The sequence below is a fragment of the Aegilops tauschii genome, chromosome 1 (assembly GCF_002575655.3).
Source record: "Aegilops tauschii subsp. strangulata cultivar AL8/78 chromosome 1, Aet v6.0, whole genome shotgun sequence".
In the NCBI taxonomy this organism is placed as follows: Eukaryota; Viridiplantae; Streptophyta; class Magnoliopsida; order Poales; family Poaceae; genus Aegilops; species Aegilops tauschii.
In genome coordinates, this window is record NC_053035.3 from 313,710,451 (window position 1) to 313,718,632 (window position 8,182).

The following is an 8,182-nucleotide window of genomic DNA, read 5'->3' on the forward strand; positions in this document are numbered from 1 at the left end:
CGCGTGTGCAACTGTTTTGCACCCGTTGTATTTGAACGTAGAGCCTATCACACCCGATCATCACGTGGTGTCTCAGCACGAAGAACTTTCGCAACGGTGCATACTCAGGGAGAACACTTTTATCTTGAAATTTTAGTGAGAGATCATCTTATAATGCTACCGTCAATCAAAGCAAGATAAGGTGCATAAAAGATAAACATCACATGCAATCAATATCAGTGATATGATATGGCCATCATCATCTTGTGCTTGTGATCTCCATCTCCGAAGCACCGTCATGATCACCATCGTCACCGGCTCGACACCTTGATCTCCATCGAAGTATCGTTGTCGTCTCGCCAACTATTGCTTTTACGACTATCGCTACCGCTTAGTGATAAAGTAAAACAATTACATGGCGATTGCATTGCATACAATAAAGCGACAACCATATGGCTCCTGCCAGTTGCCGATAACTCGGTTACAAGACATGATCATCTCATACAATAAAATATAGCATCATGTCTTGACCATATCACATCACAACATGCCCTGCAAAAACAAGTTAGACGTCCTCTACTTTGTTGTTGCAAGTTTTACGTGGCTGCTACGGGCTTAGCAAGAACCGTTCTTACCTACGCATCAAAACCACAACGATAGTTTGTCATGTTAGTGCTGTTTTAACCTTCGCAAGGACCGGGCGTAGCCACACTTGGTTCAACTAAAGTGAGAGAGATAGACACCCGCCAGTCACCTTTAAGCAATGAGTGCTCGCAACGGTGAAACCAGTCTCGCGTAAGCGTACGCGTAATGTCGGTCCGGGCCGCTTCATCTCACAATACCGCCGAACCAAAGTATGACATGCTGGTAAGCAGTATGACTTATATCGCCCACAACTCACTTGTGTTCTACTCGTGCATAGCATCAACGCATAAAACCTGGCTCGGATGCCACTGTTGGGGAACGTAGTAATTTCAAAAAAATTCTACGCACACGCAAGATCATGGCGATGCATAGCAACGAGAGGGGAGAGTGTTGTCCACGTACCCTCGTAGACCGAAAGCGGAAGCGTTAACACAACGCGGTTGATGTAGTCGTACGTCTTCATGATCCGACCAATCAATTACCGAACGCATGGCACCTCCGAGTTCAGCACACGTTCAGCTCGATGACGTCCCTCGAACTCCGATCCAGCCGAGTGTTCAGGGAGAGTTTCGTCAGCACGACGGCGTGGTGACGATGATGATGTTCTACCGACGCAGGGCTTCGCCTAAGCTCCGCAACGATATTATCGAGGTGTAATATGGTGGAGGGGGGCACCGCACACGGCTAAAAGATCGTTGATCAATTGTGTGTCTAGAGGTGCCCCCCTGCCCCCGTATATAAAGGTGCAAGGGGGAGGCCGCCGGCCTAGGAGGTGGAGGCGCGCCAGGAGGAGTCCTACTCCTACCGGGAGTAGGACTCCCCCCCTTTCCATGTTGGACTAGGAGTGGAAGGGGGAAGAGGTGGAGGGGAGGAAGGAAGGGGGGCGCCGCCCCCCTCTCCTTGTCCTATTCGGACTAGGGGGGAAGGGGGGCGCGGCCCTGCCCTAGCCTCCTCTCCTCTTCCACCTAGGCCCAATAAGGCCCATTAAGTTACCGGGGGGTTCCGGTAACCTCCCGGTACTCCGGAAAAATCCCGATTTCACCCGGAACACTTCCGATGTCCAAACATAGGCTTCCAATATATCAATCTTTATGTCTCGACCATTTCGAGACTCCTTGTCGTGTCCGTGATCACATCCGGGACTCTGAACAACCTTCGGTACATCAAAACATATAAACTCATAATATAACTGTCATCGTAACGTTAAGCGTGCGGACCCTACGGGTTCGAGAACTATGTAGACATGACCGAGACACCTCTCCGGTCAATAACCAATAGCGGAACCTGGATGCTCATATTGGTTCCCACATATTCTACGAAGATCTTTATCGGTCAGACCGCATAACAACATACGTTATTCCCTTTGTCATCGGTATGTTACTTGCCCGAGATTCGATCGTCGGTATCTCGATACCTAGTTCAATCTCGTTACCGACAAGTCTCTTTACTCGTTCCGTAATACATCATCCCGCAACTAACTCATTAGTTACAATGCTTGCAAGGCTTATAGTGATGTGCATTACCGAGTGGGCCGAGAGATACCTCTCCGACAATTGGAGTGACAAATCCTAATCTCGAAATACGCCAACCCAACAAGTACCTTTGGAGACACCTATAGAGCACCTTTATAATCACCCAGTTACGTTGTGACGTTTGGTAGCACACAAAGTGTTCCTCCGGTAAACGGGAGTTGCATAATCTCATAGTCATAGGAACATGTATAAGTCATGAAGAAAGCAATAGCAACATACTAAACGATCGAGTGCTAAGCTAACGGAATGGGTCAAGTCAATCACGTCATTCTCCTAATGAGGTGATCCCGTTAATCAAATGACAACTCATGTCTATGGCTAGGAAACATAACCATCTTTGATTAACGAGCTAGTCAAGTAGAGGCATACTAGTGACACTCTGTTTGTCTATGTATTCACACATGTATTATGTTTCCATTTAATACAATTTTAGCATGAATAATAAACATTTATCATGATATAAGGAAATAAATAATACTTTATTATTGCCTCTAGGGCATATTTCCTTCAGCATGTGCCCCGGGGCACCAACAAGGAAGCCGGCGACATCGCCAAAAGAGCATCCAATCGGCAAACGCAAGAGCCCGGCGTCTTCGAAGAGCGACTTTTCAAGGCGTCAGCTACGCCACCTCTTTCAAGCACGACTCAGCCTCGGGAGGAGCTCCCACAGCCCCCGGCCACGGGAGCCCCAGCTTGCGGCCCAACCTCAGGAGCTCGGCTGCTCTTGGCGCTCGAGCCCCAGGAGGAGTGCTGGACCAAGGAATTCAAGGAGTACCTGATGCACGGGACGCTGCCGGAGAAGGAAGAAGACGCGGAGCGCGTGGCCCGACAGGCCACGACATACTGCATTCAAGACGGCGAGTTGTACAGGAAACGGCCGAACGACGTCACGCTGCGCTGCATCTCCAGCGATCAAGGAAGGGAGCTGCTGATTGACATACACGGCGGGGACTGTGGACATCACTCATCGTCGAGGACCGTCGTCGGCAAAGCCTTCCGCAGCGGATTCTATTGGCCTACAACGCTCAACGATGTAGCCGAGCTGGTGAAGTCCTGCGAAGCTTGCCAGTTCCACGCCAAGCAAATCCATCAGCCCGCTCAGGGCCTCCAAACCATTCTGCTCACGTGGCCGTTCGCGGTCTGGGGGCTAGACATCTTAGGCCCGTTCCCACGAGCGCCAGGGGGCTACCGTTATCTCTACGTCGCCATCGACAAGTTCACCAAGTGGGCGGAAGTGGAAGCCGTCCGTACCATTCCAGCCGGCTCTGCTGTCAAATTCATCAAGGGCCTCGTGAGCCGCTTCGGGGTCCCCAACCGCATCATCACAGATAACGGCTCGCAGTTTACTAGTAACCTCTTCAAAACCTACTGTGCTAACCTTGGAACGCAGATCTGCTATGCTTCGGTGGCCCACCCCAGGAGCAATGGTCAGGCCGAACGCGCCAACGCTGAGGTCCTGAGGGGTCTCAAGACCAGGACCTTCAAGAAGAAGCTGGAGGCCTACGGCAGGGGCTGGCACGACGAACTCCAGTCCGTGCTGTGGTACATTCGTACCGCCGCTACCAAGGCAACGGGCGAGACTCCGTTCTTCCTCGTCTACGGAGCCGAAGCAGTCCTCCCTCACGAGGTCAAGCATCGCTGCGCGCGGGTCCTGGCATTCGACGAAACACAGCAGGACGCCATGCGGGGGATGGATCTCGTGCTGGGGGAGGAACACCGACGTGAAGCCGCATTGAGGGTGGCAAGGTACCAACAAGCGCTGCGGCGGTACCACTGCCGCAACATCCGCTCCAGGACGCTCGAGGTGGGTGAGCTCGTCCTGGGGCGGGTCCTCTCCAGGGAAGGGCTGCACAAGCTTTCGCCCATGTGGGAGGACCCATTCAGGGTCGTCCATGTATCCAGGCCGGGTGCGGCGCGCCTGGAGACGCGAGACGGGATACCCATCCAGAACGCCTGGAACATCCAGCACCTCCGGAAGTTCTATCCATGAAGCAAGGCCCAGAGCCTGAGAAGAAAGGCCCAGAGCCTGTGAAGAAGGCCCGGTGCCTGTGAAGAATCGACGCCCGTGACACTCTCACGTAATAATGAGTGGGGCTGTACACGCCCCGGAGTCTCAGGAGCGCCGGCCTCAGGCCCTGGGGCTCCCTCCCACGCCTAGTGGACAACACTTAGCTCCGCGCTGGTGAGAAGACTTGAAGACTAGATTAGGTGCCGGACGCGGCTTTTCATTTGCTTTCCGTAGTTGGCTCGCTTTTCCTTAATCAGAGTTGCCCTTGGTGTTCATTGCTGATTTGGTTCCCTAGCCTTTTACCGCTTTTTCGGCTCTAGTTTGCCGTGTTCTCTCTCTCTCGCATACCTCGCGAGGGGGCTAGGCAGGCGCCCTCGCGAGCATTTCTCTTCTCTTTGCCTTCTCGCGAGCCACCCTCGTTCGAGCCTGGAAGTTGGCACATCTCTCCTAAATCCGTGCCCCTCGGGTACCGCGATACAAGGCGCCAAGTCAAGGCTTGGGTGGACGGCAAATCCTTTAGTGCACCTCCTAACGAATTTTTTGCAGTTTCCGAGCAATGCAGACACCACGTGAGGGAAAGGGCGTCCCAAACGCACCAGTTTAAGTTATCCTTTGCACAAAACAACAACACGGCATGGGAACGACACGCACAGTGCATTAACCAAAGAACCACAGTTCGATACACGCACCTCTGGGCCCATACTGGTTTCGTTTTCCAATGCAGGAAAGAAAGAAAAACTAAGCAAAGCAGCGTTGCATCAATCCGCAGAGGCAGGCCCTTGGCGACGCCCCGAGCCTAGCCAGACCCCTCCTCGTGCATCAGGGAGGCGCGACGACGAGATGACCCGCTGCCTCCTTCGAAGCGGGCGCGGCGGCTGGTCGTAGCCACCACTGCTGGAGCTGTCACCGGGGGAAGAGCCGCCGTAGCTGGAGGAGACGTGGTCACCGCCGAGGGCAGGCTCGCCCTCGTCCTCATCGCGACCATCACCAAGGCCGAGCACCTCCTCACCGTCGTTCGTCTCGAGGCAGCAGCCGGCGCGGCGACCATCTTCCCTGAACACCCTCACATAGAGGGTCGATTCACAATCGTACCTGAAGTGGAGCGTGCACCGCCTACCCAGGCCGCGTGCGCGGGCGAACGTCTGCTAGCCGCGGGCCAGGGCTATGTTGCCTGTGACGAAAGTCTCGACCGCAACCCAAGAGGCCCTGCTGCAGCAGCCGTCCGCCTGCATTCAGAGCCCGCCCGGACCAGAGGCCGGCAGTTCGCCGGCGAAGAAGCACGGAAGTTGGAGCCAGTTACCGGCCGGGCTCTCCGACCAGACAACGAACTCCGGCGACACCTCAGCCGAATGGAAGCACGGGCGGGGAGGCCGCGCCACCATCGCGCGCCTCCCCTTATCGGCTGAACCACCATGGATGGGACGATCCCCTCCGCGTGCTGCGGTGCCACCTCGACGGTGGGCCATGGCGGGGGTCGCGGCATGCTTGCGCGGACGGCCGCGGCCGCACTTGGGCGCCGGGGAACCGAGGCCCTCGTGAGGGGCCTTTCCTTTCTCAGCGGCAGATAACTTCTTTCGTGGCTCCATCGAAGGCACTGCAAGCAATGGAGCAGAGAAGCAAGCAAGCGAGGAAGAGATGGGCAACGGGGGCTCCGCCGCCCTCCCCATTTATAGCAAGAGAAGGCCAACCGGTGCCTCCCACGATCGTAGGTAATGATGGTTTTCCTTGCATGTCACAGGGACTTGTCAAGTCGTGAAGTTGCCGAGGCAGCGTGGGGAAGCGGAGACGCCCACGTCCAATCAACCGCCATGCATCGACCGAGGCCACATGCTTTTGGGGCCCGCGGTGCTCCGAACTTGACCCTTGGCTTCGCCGCGAAGCCAAGCCCGAGCGCACCTTGGGCCCGGGGGCTACTGTCGGCGTTCTGGGAACGAGGGTCCCCAGACTTGCCTGCCTGCGGCCCACAGCGTGGCTAAGCAGCAGGCCGTACGGCCCATCTTCGTCAACAAGGCACCCAAGACCCTCGCGAGGGTCCAAGCCTCGCGAGGCGGACGATGCAAGACCTCCTCTGGAGTGGCCTAGCCAGGCAGGCTCACGAGGAGCGGAGATATCAAGGCGGGGCAAACCTCACGAGGCTCTCATGACGTGAGCTCTGACGAACGGCACCAGGCGGGTGCTTGGCGGGCGCCTGTGCGCGCAGCGTCTCTATTTCCTCTTTGGTGCTAAGGAGGCCAGCGCAGGCGAAGAGTACCGAGGCATCAGGCAAAGGTTGCCATATTGGTGCAACGAGACCAAGACCGGAGGACGGCAAGGTGGAGGTCATCGTGGAGCCCAAGACGACGTCACCCCAGAGCTTTTCGCAGGCGAAGACCGCTTTTGTCAGGATAGCTTATACTAGCTGTCCCCCTTCAAATTTGCCCGCCGTTGTTGGCTCCCTTCCCGCTCAATATTTGGGAAGAGGACCAAGGCCTCTATAAATAGGACTAGCCACCATAGTAGGAGGAAACTGATCCCGAACTAGTTCAGATCATCCTCAACTACACAAGCACAAGAACACCTCAACCTCAGGAGGCTGTTCTTCCCTTGTACTGTTCATCATCAGCCCAAGAGGCAATCCACCACCACCACACTGGAGTAGGGTATTACACCACAACGGTGGCCCGAACCAGTATAAACCCCATGTCTTTCTGTGTTGCAAGTTCGTCGAGTTCATCCGCGAGATCTTAACGAGCTAGAGCGTAGATCGGTAGGAGGGAGAGACTTCGCGCGCACCCCAGTGTTCGAACCTTAAGGGTTTGCCGGAACCCCACATCCGACAATGTACCGCATAAGAGGGTTTCACACTTAGCAAAGAAGAGAGGCTCAACATGAAAAAAGCGAGGAGTGAAATGAAGCAGAATGCATTGTTTGAAAAGTTGAAGAAGGAGATTTATCCGGCTGTTCGAAAGGATGTTGAGGAGTCAATGATGATGCAGAAGACTCTAACACTGACAGATAGCCAGCAGATGGGAGGGGAGGCAGGCATGGATGATGCTGCTTATTGCGCGACAACACTTCATAAGAGTAGCTGTGCATCAGCTGACCCCAGCGACACTGAGACTGCAACTGCTCGTGATGATGCTATATCTCATCTATCTGGAATGAAAGACAGACTGAAGGGTGTGCTTACAAATTATGAAGGTACATTAAAATGTGCAACAACCTGGGTTTGCCCACCCTTCTTGGAAGATGGCCTCTCCTTCGACAATGTGCCATTGAAGCCGGGCTGTGTGAAGTGCTATGTGACTGAAGTAAGGCCTGGATTCAATGAATTTTCCCTGAAGAATGTCCTAGGAGACTTCAATGAGCAAAGGACCTTGGGAGAAACACTGTTACATCACATCCAGTGGCCACGAAAGGAAATAGAATTCATCGATGAGATTCCTGAAGCCCCGCCAAGAGCAACCACTGTCGCCCCTCAACTGGTGATGCTCTCCTTGCCAGAGCAGCTCTCGCGGGCTGATGCATCAACCTGTGATCAGCCGGACCGACTTTGTGGCGTACAGGCCATGTCATCCTCCGTTCCAAAGCAGACAGTGGCAAGGCCTACAACTGCTGATGACGCACCACCGGTTCAGATGCCGGCCGCTGAAGCAGCGGGGGGAGACCCAGCTGCAGCACATGCTCAGCAGACCAACCTGGTGGAACAGACTGCTAAGCAGTCTGATGCTTCGGAACCGCCTGCTAAGCAGTCTGTAGGTCCAGAACCGACGGCTCATCAGTCCGTCGGTCCGCAGGTGCGTGATCAGCATACCAATGCGTCATCACTTCCTAATCAGCAAACCAACGCGTTGTCACCGCCTCCTCAGCACACCGACAAGTTGGCACCACCTTCGCAGAAACCCGACATAGCTTCAACGCATGGTCAGCAGTCTGATGCCTCTGCTCCTACAGCCCAGTAGTCCATCATAGCAGCACCGCCAGCTCAGCGGTCCGGCATAGATAAACCGTCTGCTAAGCAATCCGTCCAAGCTTCACC